We start from the raw sequence: 13,161 nt of genomic DNA, 5'->3' as shown, positions 1-13,161 counted from the left end.
CTGTACATGCCCCATAGTTTTGCCTTGTCACCTGGCTTCTACTGAGTACGTGCTTACCTACACTTGCGCCATCCTGGCTTCTACTGTGAATGCATCCAACAAAGGAATTTCCCCTGCTGTTTTATCCCTTCCCGCAGTAATCCAAGCTAACAGGCCAGTTGTCCTCCAGAGAGATTGGAAAGCAGTTCTTTCTGCCCACTTCGGGATGAAGTCCCTTTGGTAAAGGATACAGCTGTGCCCTGGGGAGCCTGTGAAGCTGCAGCATCTTAGTCAGTCTTTATGTCTGATTCCATTTGCTCCCTTCCAATGTTAATAACTAGCTAGCTACCTACATGAACAGTAGGAACTTCAGCTGTTTAGCCAGTCAGTCAGAAGTTCAGATGACAATATTGGCATTCTGAGTTGGAGGGGTTTGCTGGAACCTCCAATTTCTGGCCAGTTGGTCAGAAGCACCAGTAACCTGGACTTGAGTTTGGCACCTGAAATGTGTACTAGGGTGTGGGGCAATGTTGTAGGGCTAAGCCCTTAACCTGGGGAATCTGAGGCTATATCTCCAATAGATAGTGTCAGAATAGAGTTGAATTCTCTGACACCTTGCTCGGGTCTGAGAATTGTCTGTTGGTATGTGGAAACCTCTCCCCATGGTAGGGTTGGGTCTGGGAACCCAATTCACCCACCCACAAGGCAAGTCTCACTTTATTTCTCTAAATATGAATGCACCAACAGTCCTTTTTTAACAAGATGGTGCAAAAGATGGATTTTCCTTTAGTTTGTGTTTTGAAAATCCAGAAATTACATATGAACAGATTTGGTATAGCCAAAACCAGTCTGACACAAAATTGATCTTCATGTGTATCCCCCACCCAACCTTTGAGCCGTCATCTCTTTCCTCTCTGTGCCCATCTTGCTTCCTGACCCCTTTCTACACCTGATGCACTGATTTACAGCTGATCACAGCAGTTCCTCAGCCCCGGCTATGGCATGTCAGTCACTTTTGGAGTTTTTAGAAATGCACACATTTTACTCCCAAATTTGCCTTCTTGGTGTTGCTAGTCGTCTTGAAAAAAAAAAGAAATGACCCCAGCAGTCCCTGGATGGTAGGGCATATGGCTTCCCTAGATGCTTACTGCACTTAAATCATCAGATTAAAGCTGTCAAGGAAATTAAATGTAATTTGCATTTATACTCGATGACTGCTGTAATGTAGCCTCCGCCGTGACCCCCATTACATTCTCTCCCTTGAGTCTCATCTGAAGCCTCAGGATTCCCTGAGTCATTGTTTCATTTTCCACCCCTTCCTCCACTGAAGTTTTCTGCCACATTTTCTTTTTTTTTTTAAGTATATTTTATTGATTGTGCTATTACAATTTTCCCATTTTTTTCTCCCCACTATCCCCCTCTGCCCTGCGCCCCCTCCCACCAGCATCCCCTCCACCTTAGTTCATGTCCGTGGGTCATACATGTAAGTTCTTTGGCCTCTCCATTTCCTATACTATTCTTAACCTCCCCCTATTTTGTATCTACTATTTATGCTGCTTATTCCCTGTACCTTTTCCCCCCTTTTCCCGCTTCCTCCTCCCCACTGATAACCCTCCAATGTGATCTCCATTTCTTTGATCCTGTTCCAGTTCTAGCTGTTGGCTTAGTTTGGTTTTGGTTTTGGTTTTTTTAGTTTCAGTTGTTGATGGTTGTGGGTTTGCTGTTGTCAGTGCAATGATAGTTGTCATTTTGCTATTCATATTTTTGACCGTGATCTTTTTCTTGGATAAGTCCCTATAACATTTCATATAATAAGGGCTTGGTGATGATGAACTCCTTTAACTTTACCTTCTCTGGGAAGCACTTTATCTGCCCTTCCATCCTAAATGATAACTTCACTGGAAAGAGTAATCTTGGATGTGAGTCCTTGCTTTTCATGACTGAATACTTCTTTCTAGCCCCTTCTTGCCTGCAAGGTTTCTTTTGAGAAATCAGATGATAGTATTACAGGAACTCCTTTGTAGGTAACTGTCTCCTTTTCTTTTGCTGCTTTCAAGATTCTCTCCTTATCTTTCATCTTGGGTAATGTCATTATGATGTGCCTTGGTGTGTATTTCCTTGGGTCCAACTTCTTGGGGACCCTCTGGGCTTCCTGGCTTTCCTGGAAGTTTATTTCCTTGGCCAGATTGGGGAAGTTCTCCTTTGTTATTTTTTCAAGTAAGTTTTCAATTTCTTGCTCTTCCTCTTCTCCTACTGGCACCCCTATGATTCAGGTGTTGGAACGTTTAAAGTTGTCCCTGAGATTCCTAAGCCTCTCCTAATTTTTTTGAATTCGTGCTTCTTCGTTCTGTTCTGATTGAATGTTTATTTCTTCCTTCTGCTCCAAATTGTTAATTTGAGTCCCAGTTTCTTTCCCTTCACTGTTGGTTCCCTATATATTTTTCTTTATTTTACTTTGCAGAGCCTTCACTTTTTCCCCTACTTTGTAACCTTATGCAACCATTTCTATGAGCATCATGATTACCAGTGTTTTGAATTCTGCATCTGCTGGGTTGGCTGTCTCCTCATCACTTAGTTCTATTTTTGGAATTTTGATCTATTCTTTCATTTGGGCCATATTTCTTTGTCTTGGAGCACTTGCTATGTTGTAAGGGGTGGAGCCTTAGCTTTCACCAGGACAGGGCAACCCAGGTCACTGCGTTATGACGCTGTGTGTCGGGGAGGGGTCAGAGAGGGAACAATGCCACTTACTCAGCCACCGGCAGGCTTTCAGTCACTTCCCCCACTACATACAAGCACACTGGGCTCTTCTGGTGCTGATTCCCAGGTGGATGGGTCTATGTATGTTCTAGGACCCTGTGGGTCTCTCCACTGAACTCTCCTGTGAGGCTGGGAGTTTGTCTCACCGCCACAACGCCCGCAGGTTTTTATCTCCATAGGTTTTGAGGCTTTCTTTTCCCATGCTGGAACCCTGGGTTGTACAGTCTGTCTCACTCCCCTGTTGTTTCTCCCAGTTTATCCACACTCAAATGTGGGGCCACCTGGTCCATCAGCCACTGCCTTGCCACATCCTCTCATCCCCAGCTGCCCATCTCTGCCCCTCCTATCAGTCTGAATGAATGTTTCTTCTTTAACTCCTTGGTTGTCAGACTTCCAGTTTGATTTTCTGGCAGTTCTGGTTATTTTTTGTTTTTAATTTTTTTTTTGTTGTCCTTTTTTTGGTTGTGCAGGGAGGCAAAGTATATCTCCCTATGCCTCCATCTTGGCAGGCAGTGGTCCACATTTTCTTATTTCTGCTGATGAGTCATGTCCTGGGCATCAAAGGTCTTCAGGGGGTGGATCTGCTTTGGTGGCCCATCCCACTGGGCACTGCTGCAGATGGGCTGGTATGAACAAAGCTACCTGGCTTCCCTCAGTCCCACAGGAACCAGCAAACAGACCTAAGAGATTCTGAGTCCACTGCTGAGGTGTGTTGTCACTGCTCTCACATTGCGTCTCTTAGACATTTTAAATGTTCTTCATCCTCCCTAATGAAGTGAAGATTTTTTTATAGAACATGTATAGTTTTTCTTGTCCTCTTGTACTCAACCAGCTGAAGTCAAGAATGCCCACTTAAATGGAACCTGGCCCCATCAAACATCCACACTTGGATGTGTCAGAAGCTGGGCAGGAATTGCCAGTTCTACAAGTCCCAGATGTCACTGAAAAACATTAGATAAGAACTTTTGTCTTATGACACTGCATCCCAATTGCTTTGCCACTCTGAGATGACATAGAAAAGAGAAAAATGAGCCACGAATTCTCAACTTTACCCTGAGATATAAAACATTGGCTAGGATGATTCGCCATTTCTGAAGATCCCTTTACATGCTCTGACCATGTGCGCCAGATGCTCTGTTTAATTATAATACCACATCCTTGGCAACTGAAACCTGAAACTTTCTGTAAGTTGTTCTTAAAACCAATCTTCTTTTTCACTGCCCCAGGAAGAAAAATCCAGCTCCTACTATTGAACATGCTTTTTTAGTCATAGTACGATGGCTTCCTTCTAGGAGTTTTATTCTTTTAGACCTGGACTTACAGTGATTGATACTGGTGGACCCGTTTAAATTGGCCTAAAATTTTCCAATATTGAAAGAGCCTTGGCATTTGGACAGAAACTGTGGAGGGGGAAAAGGAATGTGTAAACTTTACTCCACCCTGATCCCCAGGAGGAAAAGTAAAACACAACACCTTTAACTGAAGTGAATGTGAGCAGGGTGCCCTCTGGTGAAGTTCACTGGACACAGCATTGCATAGTGGGTAATGAATGATCCCAGGAGGACCTGCTCTGCTTCAAATTCCAGCTCCAGTTTTACCAAGTGGGTAGCCTCAGTGAAGTTACTGACTCCCTGTGCCTATTTTCTTAGTTTTAAAATGGGAGTAGCTATTTACTACACAGGTTATCATAAGGATTGAGTGAAATAATGAACATGAAGCCTTTAGCTCTGTCTCTGGCACAAAAGGTTCCATGTGTGCCAACTCAGCAGAAGCGACTCCTCCGTGAAGGATCCAAAATAAAGTAGTAAACCTTACAGGCTGTGGTGCTGCCAGGCTGTGCTGTTGGCTCTAAGAATGTGGATGTGTTATCCTTAAATCCATGTTGGCACATGGCACATGATCAGATGTTATGCAGGCCTCTTTGACCATTTGTATGGCCTAGGGACATAGATCCCTGGACATCTCGAATATCCCACTTCTAGGGTAAGGAGAGGGTCCTGGCCTAAAGGCACCCAGTGGGGCCATTTTCTAGAGGAAAGTTACAAAGACAAATGTCAAAAGAGAAAGGACTGAGAGAAATTGACCTTCGTGCCTATATAATCAGCTGTGGGAATAGAAGTGAGTGGTTCTTTGGTCTGGGATATTATTCGACATGTTCTTTGGATAGTAATTCATGCCCCTCTTTCAAAAAGGAGCTCAAGGTTGACCTACAGATGTATGAGTGTGATTCCAAGGATGCTGCTACTCAAACAATTTCTAGATGACTTCAATAGAGAGTAACTTAAAAGAGAACCATTTACTCCACAAATTCAACCTGGGCCTAGAGTGAAAAGAGCCCTAAGAGAAAAAAGGAAGTAACTAATATCTCACTAAAGAGCGAATCAATGATAGCACACCTTTCCTAGAAGCATCTTTAAGCATTCAGCTAAAAGAAGGAAAGAAGTCCCCAGAAAAACGCAGCTGTTGGCATACTGTTATCCCTTAGTTGTCATGGTGCTACTATTTATGATGTCCAAGTAAACCCAACATTCTTTGGAAAATAGATCATTTGTCCAGGCAAAAAGGATCTGGCTGGTTACAATAGTGGACCTGCCCCATCCCAAATTCCAAACTGGACTCTTCTAAAAATTGCATTATGCATTATTTTTTTTAAACAAGTTGTAAGCTAGGTGAATTTCTTTTTAAAAAGAAAATTAACTAGAATCCTTCCTAGCAGAGAGCCTCCTGGTTTTGTCATTAGCTTTTGGTCTTCAGGCTAATTACATAATTTTTCTGTAAGTGGTTCTTCATGTTTCAAAGGGAAATAATCTCCACCCTGCCTGCCTCAGAGTCTTGGTGAGTGAAGTGAAATGTGGAATGTGAAAGAGCTCTGGGAAGTACAAAGTGTTGAAGAGGAGGCGGAAACTTCGCCTTCCACTGTCCCCATCCAAGACCTAGGGATTCCTTTATCTACCACCTCCTGTTCCCCTACAGGTCTGGTCCTGTAGTACTAGGTGGGGTCATCACTTGTTTTCTCCTCTCCCAAGAAAAGGAACCCCCCACAGAGTCTGATGTCACTTGCCATTATAGGAAGTGGAACAAAGGCAATAGCAGTAAGAGACAGCCCCAAACTGCTCAGGGCAGGGGATAGCGCTGGGGGGATAGACCACCCTCAAGGGAATAGATGCAGGGCATCCCAGGGGCTAAGGGAGGGCACCATGCCGGGCAGGTTGGCCTGGATGCAGCTCACCCCAGGACCACAAGTAACTCTTGAGAGTTCTGACATCCTGATGGAGAGGGGGGTCTCCACCCACCTGGGGAAGACTCCTTGAAAACAAACAAAACAGAGGGGTCAGACATTCCCTCCCCATGTATAGCGGCTGGAAGCACATTCAGGTCTTTCTGGTGTCTGGTTGCTCTAATGTAAGATTAACAAGGAGAGGGTCATAGAAATGGCCAAAGTCTTGGGAATTCACTGAGTAAAAATGAATGATAATACCAATAGTTCTTCCAGAGAAACAGGATACTGATGGAAGGATGCAACCCAAAGACATTCTTTCAGGCACAGGAAAGATGTGACACTCCTCAGCTCCACTGGCTGGGAGTGGCATATGTTATCGCAATGAGGGGAGACCTGGGCAGCCAGCTCAGTGCTCCTTTTTGGGGGTGCCTCACCTGACCCCACCCTCCCTGTGGGAAAAGCAAGAGAAAGGACTGGAAGGAGGCACAACTGTCTCCCCTGAAGCCTAATACTGAATTTGTCTAAGCCACCTTGCTCATGCCTCTGTTCTTCTGAGCTCCAACAGGTTCTCCATGGTGAGTGAGACTCTCTCTCTCTCTCTCTCTCTCTCTCTCACACACACACAAGTGCGTACACACACACATACACACATGGTGGCCCTCACACACATTCCACTCACCAGGTACATTAGAGCTTGAGGACACTTCAAAGAGGAAGGGAATGGAAACCACAGTCCTCCACACTGGGCTTTCTTTGGGGTCTTACTCCATTTTTCCCCTTATTCAGTCCCTCCTCCCTGCGGAATGAAAGTGGAGAAAAGGCCAAAGGAGGCCACTATCGCCACACAAGGGATATAACCGTTACCTCTAACAGACATCATCCTTACAGAGCATGAGTGATGGGAAGGGGTCGTTGGAGAAAAGGGCTGAATCTCCTTTCAGGAGCCATCTGAACCCATTCTTTGTGAGGAATAACACAAAAGCAGTCTTGCCTAGAGAAGATGTCAGCTTCTAATAGTCCCCACAAGCCTTCATTCTACATGCAAACCCACAAAACACCTTGACCTAAATTTCAATGTAGAGTTTTTCTCTAAGAAAACAAAGCCCTGATTATAGTGCCCAGGCCTCCTTAGGCCTATAGAGACCTCTTCCCCTGAATTCAGGAGGAATAGTCAAGACTGTGAATAGACCCTGGCTTGTCCCTCACTGTGTTTTAAGTGGTCTGGCCATCTTTTACTTACCCAAATGTACAAGATTCTTTTGACCCTGAAAATACTCACACATGCTGTCTCTGATGCCAAGAGTACTCTTGCCCCAGCTCTTCACATGACTGACATTTCTCATGTATCACGTCTCTACTTCAATGTGTCCTCAGAAAGATTTTCTCTGACCACTGCACCGACAGGAGGAAACCTCATTTTGGGGTGTCCACTTGCTGTTTCCCCGCACAGCACCCCTTCTTTCCTTTCATAGAAATTATTAGCATGTGTATTTATACATGTTTTCTTCTTTGTCTCGCCCGCAACACATTCAGCTCTGAGAAGTCAGGAGCACGTCTATCTATGATGTTCACCAGCTTGCATCAAGACTTAGGATTTACTCGACACTTAGGACAGGCTTATTACAGAAGAGAACCTGTCCTCCACTTAAAGCCACCATGCAGGACACCAACGGGAATTCACAGAAAAAAAATCCAAATAGCTAAACATATGAAAAGACACTGAACCTCAGTCATAGTTAGAGAAATGCAAATTTTTTAAAAGGTAGACTTCAGAAGCTTGAAGATCCTTGATAGTCAAATACTACCGAATGGAAGTATAAATTGAGACCACATTTTTTAAGGCAAATTGTCAACATTTATCAAGATTCAAATTGCTCGTACCTGCCCCCTAATGCCGGGGCGCCCCCGGCTCAGGTGCTGCTGTTCTTTGGCTGCCCGGCCCTCCCCGCTGTTTCACATGCAGATCCTGCTTCTTAGTTTCTTCAGCCTCTGGAAGGCAGAAAGCAGTTTTCCAGAGTCACTTAGATTCTCAAAATAAGTGAATAAAATAAATAAACTCTGCCTTTTTACTTTTCTCTTTCTTATTTGATCCTGGCAGGTCCTCCCATGGCCCCATCCAACTAGCACAGCGATGCCTTTTCCTTGACTTTTCAGTATTTCCCTTTTCTCTGGGAATCTGAATGTGAAAAAGAAAGAAGAAATAATCGTTTTCTAAGCTATAAAATTCTTTATCCCCTATATTGATTCATCTATGCCAGTTATCAATTCACTGTTTCTGAGTTTGAAAACCCACTCTTTTTTGCCTGGCTTTGTGATGCTGGAGGAGCTAGATTGTGAACATTGCACCTGCTGCTTCTGAACCCCTTCGTGGTTAATTACTTTTAACTAATTAACAATGATTTATGTTAAATTTTTCTTGTTCCAATCACTGGCACAGTTTTTCTCCGCTTCCTGGATCGGGCCTGACATATCATCTCAGGCAATTTGGCCCAGCATCTACTCCAGCCCTTTACCATTCTCCCCAAGTCTCTTTTGATAAATCCCTAACTTCCAGCAAATGATCTAATTTCCAGCTTCGCCAAGATTAGTGCTAGCCTACTTAAAATGACTTCACTTCCCCCCCGGCTCCTTCTCTAAGCTCCTTGGCCTCCCTTACACCCCCAATCTTAACACCTTTCCACCTGCTAAAGGAGGATCCCCTCCTCTGGAGCCTTTGATCCCCACTTCCTTCTGCTTCTTTGAAAACCGTTCTTCGTCAACAACGACCTCAATTTTTTCTATTCTTAGTCTCTTCATTTCCACTTTTCCTTCAGTCAGGGGATACATGTCTCTCTCCTCTACCACAAAGCCTGTTAAGAACTTTTCCTTGCAGTCACTACCCATGAAGACACAAACTTCTTGCCCGGCCACTCACATCCCTCTCCACCCCTGCAAAACAAATTCCACACGAGAGTGGTCTCCGCTCACTAGCCCTTACAAGTCTGATTTCCCCCATCACCCGCGATAGCTCAGGGATATCCCAGCCAAAAGTCCCATGTCTCTGCAGTAGCCCTGGAGTTTCTCACTTTCTCATTTGCCCCCTTTCCAAACCCTAAGAGCTATTTTCTCACAACTTCTGTACTTCCCCTCTTCTCTGTTCACATTTTTCCAAAGTCAATGGATTCATTCCATGAACTGATTTTTTTTAATTTTTATGCAATAATGCTACTTTAACCTTGACCTTTTTCCTGAAAGTGAATTTCTGACTTTCTGCTGGACATTTTCACATAGGTCAATAGGTTCAAATCTGAACTCATCTTCTCTCCTCACAAGCCTGTTTTCCTTCTCTCAACATTCTTTGCAAGCTTAAAACCCAGCTCTGCTCAATTTCCTCTTCCTTTTTACAATTATAAACTAGGAATAATAGTAGTGCATATGTCATGGGATTGTGCAGGATAAAATGTGATCAGAAAATCACATTAAGATAGTTAATAATCTGTGTTAATATAATCCATGCAAGTAGTAGGAGTCTGTCAAATATATTTTTGTATACAGACATTGCTGCATGTGTTTTTCCATCACTACCACTGACCACGTTCAACCTTCACCCATGTTTACCTGAACTACTCAAAGTGGTCAACATTTATCAATAGTCTCTATGCAATGCGTTTTGTACATACTGTGGCAGGGATATTCCTAGGGAAGAGGGACAATAAGATATTCATACCTAATCTCAAATAGTTCTACTTCCTACTCCGTGGGGAAAGGTAAATGTGAAAATCAAATCCAACCCAAAATGAGTTGAGGGCTGCAGCACAGATTAGAGACTGCAGTAGCATTTTCTTACCTCCCTTAGCCAAACCTGCCTCTCAGTCCTGTCAGATTTATTTTTAGGACAGATTCGATCATTTATGTCAGAGCTCACAAATTCACATGCCAACAAAAGCCAAACAGGGAATAACATGGGAAGAAATAGATTTATAAAAGACAATAAAGCGAAGTGTGGACTGTGGCTAAGTCATTGCGGCCACATAGGAGGCAGGCCAACACTTCCAGGTTCTTCAGCTTTTTAAAAGAGAAACAAGGAGTAAATTTTTTTTTTTAAATATAAAACATACCATTTGAACTAAATAAAACATATCACTAGGTAACGTCTGCCTCTTTGACTGCCATTTTCTTTGACTCCTCATTCATGTCACTTTTCTGCTCAGAACTTTCTAGAGCATACTCATTATCTGCAAAATAAAATCTGAATTCCACCATCTGGCAGGCAAGGCCCTATGTGATCTAACTCCAGCCTCTTTTCCAACCTACTCCTCACGTTCACATACAATAGCTCAGTCCTAACTCCACGGCGCGAGGCCATCTCTTTTCTAACCTCCATGCCTTGGTTGCACTGGATGCGGAGCCTGGGTTGCCATCCCTCTCAGATCCATTTAAATCCTGTCTGTCTTGCAGGGCCACATTCAGTATCTTTTTCCCCAAAATCCGCGCCCCCCCCCCACCCAGTTTTTTGCCAGGCTGAAGTAACCAACCACTTCTTCCTATGCATGCCCATTGCTTTTTGCTTTTTTCTTGATACTCTGACACATTCTGCTATATAGTATAGATATGAGATACCTTTCTTGCTAGACAGGTAGCTCCTAGAACACTGTGACTGAATCTCAATTATGTCTGCATATCTAAGAGCACACATTAGTAAATACTCAATAAATATGTTCATCTATTAAATGAATACATTGTCTCAGACAGCTTGGGCCGCTATAACAAGTGCTGGCGCAGATTTGGTTCTTGGTGAGGGCCTTCTTCCTGGCCTGTAGAAGGCTACGTTCTTGCCCTATCCTTATGTGGCAGGAGAAGGAGCTCACCTGTCTCTTTCTCTTTTTATAAGGCTATTAACTGCATCCTGAGGGCCTGACACTCAGGACCTAATCTAATCTTAACTACCTCCTGAAGGCTCCACCCCCAAATACCATCACACTGGGGATTAGGATTCAACGCAGGAATTCAGCACAGGCAGAAACACATGAACGTTCAATTCACAGCATACATAAATGACGGCATGTTACTGTAATGTTTTAGCAGGTCCTCCCCCATTCAAGAAAAGACCAAGGGAAAATATTTTTCTTTTTCTTTAATATTCTTTTTAGTCTATTTGTTTAATCTTTGAATACTTTTTTCTGGACCCAGAACTGCCAAGAAGTGTGTATATGCCTGTATGCGCATATCTGTGTATATGCATATTTTCCTTTCACAGGGTTATTTTAAAGATTAAATGAAATCGTACATATTATGTACTCTGCATGGTGATCTGCATACTGTAGGCATACAACAGCATGTTAACTTAATTGTGGTGGTTTTTGTGTGTTTAGGTGTGAGAAATCTGAGGTCTTTTCACAATACACTATTGGGGAAAAGCTATTGAAACTATAGGCACCTGTGAGCTCTGCCACTGCATTTTGTACAAAGACTAAACCCCTGACTGGTCATGAAGAATAAAGAACGTGAGTGCATGACATCCCTGGAACAGCAGGCAAGAATGAGAGCCTAAGACATAGGTGACATCAACAGACTTGACCACCGAAACCCCATGGTAGTGGTTGTGGGGGAGTGTGCTAACTTTTTTCTTCTGAAATACAGATGCCAACAGCACAGCTGGTACTTTCCAGTCAAGTCAGATGGAGTCGGGGGCCAGGGTAGGGCAGAGAGCAGGAGGAGCAGACCTGGGGAGAGGGTGTGGTGATGACCCTTTACATTCCAGGTATCTCCACTGTTTTCTGAAGGTTTCCTGCCTCACCCTGCTCAGGAGAAGTATGTATGTTAACCATGCAGGTAGATACACGAAGGTGTGCACACCAAGAGCTGGAAGAGACCTGGAGTGTATGTGCTCAGCCCCAGCAAGTGAATGTCTAAGCCCCCTGGGAGAGAATTTCTCTTTGCTTCTTTGACCAAGTCAAAGGCACTTCGGTAGCCTCCCCCATGTGCTGGAGCTCACTCCCCCGGCTTCCTTACAAGGAATGTATTTCCTTGTTCAGGAGCACTGAAGACAGACCTACGAGGAACATTAATGATGGCTGTGACATTTAGATAACAAAGTACCTAATGAAACAGCCTCAGAGGCTGGCTTGAGAGGGTCTTTGTGGTAGGCTGAATAATGCCCCCCAAAGGTGAGCACGTCCCAGTCCCTAGAACCTGTGAATACTGTTGCCTTGCATGGCAAAAGGGATTTGCAGATGTGATTAAGTATACTGAGATAAGGAGATTATCCTGGGCACTTGGGTAAGCCCCGTGTAATCAAAGAGGCAAGCAGGTTAGAGTCAGAAAAAAGTAATATGATGATGAATACAGAGACAGAAGTTGAAAAATACTAAACTGCTGGCTTTGAAGATGGAAGAAGGGGCCCCAAACCAAGGAAAGCTGGCAGCCTCCAGAAGCTAGAAAAAATAAGGAAACAGATTCTGCTCTCGAGCTTCCAGAAGGAACACAGCCTTACCAAAACCTGGATTAGAGAACTTCCAATTTTCAGAACTATACAATAACAAACCTGTGTTGGCTTAAGCTACTAAATCTGTGCTAATGTGTTACAGAAGCAATAGGGTACTAACCCAGTCCTTAACCCCCAAGGTGATGTGTAAACTCTCCGGAAGGATCTCCCACAAGTTGGGGTGGTGGGGGAGGCGGGCATGTCCCTCTAAAACCAGAGAGAACCAAGAGCTCCTCTCAGGCCAAACTTGGTTGTCATTAACAAGTACATTTGGGATTTCTGGATCTCGCCTAAGGGATGGAAATAGCAACTCAGACCCCAACCTCCAGGACAAATCCATATAAAGAGAAATAAAATGTTAAGGTAGAATATACTAAATTCCAAGTGGATTACAAGTTCTGCTAGGGCTTCAGGCACTCAGAGGAGATAATGACCCTTGCTAACAATAAAATACCCCTCTTCTTATTCAGCCTTCCCGTGAGGAGCAGGGGCCATGCCCCCAGGCTTGTCTGGGACAGTCCAGGTTTATGTCTGCTGTCCTGATGTAACCATGAATAGGAACTTTCATCCTTTCATTGTCCAAGGTGCCCGGCTTCATGATAAAGCCTCATTCACAGTCACTTGAATGATAGGGCGTTAGACAGGAAGCCACTGGACACGCCATACCCTCTTACAAATAGCTTTGAGCTTGAATCTCAAAGCAGAATTTAAAATGATCCCCAAGTTATTATGCCACAAA

The sequence above is a fragment of the Pteronotus mesoamericanus genome, unplaced genomic scaffold (assembly GCF_021234165.1).
Source record: "Pteronotus mesoamericanus isolate MK-2021 breed Mesoamerican mustached bat unplaced genomic scaffold, CSHL_Meso_final contig_46, whole genome shotgun sequence".
In the NCBI taxonomy this organism is placed as follows: domain Eukaryota; kingdom Metazoa; phylum Chordata; class Mammalia; order Chiroptera; family Mormoopidae; genus Pteronotus; species Pteronotus mesoamericanus.
Note: the sequence above shows the minus strand (reverse complement) of the source record.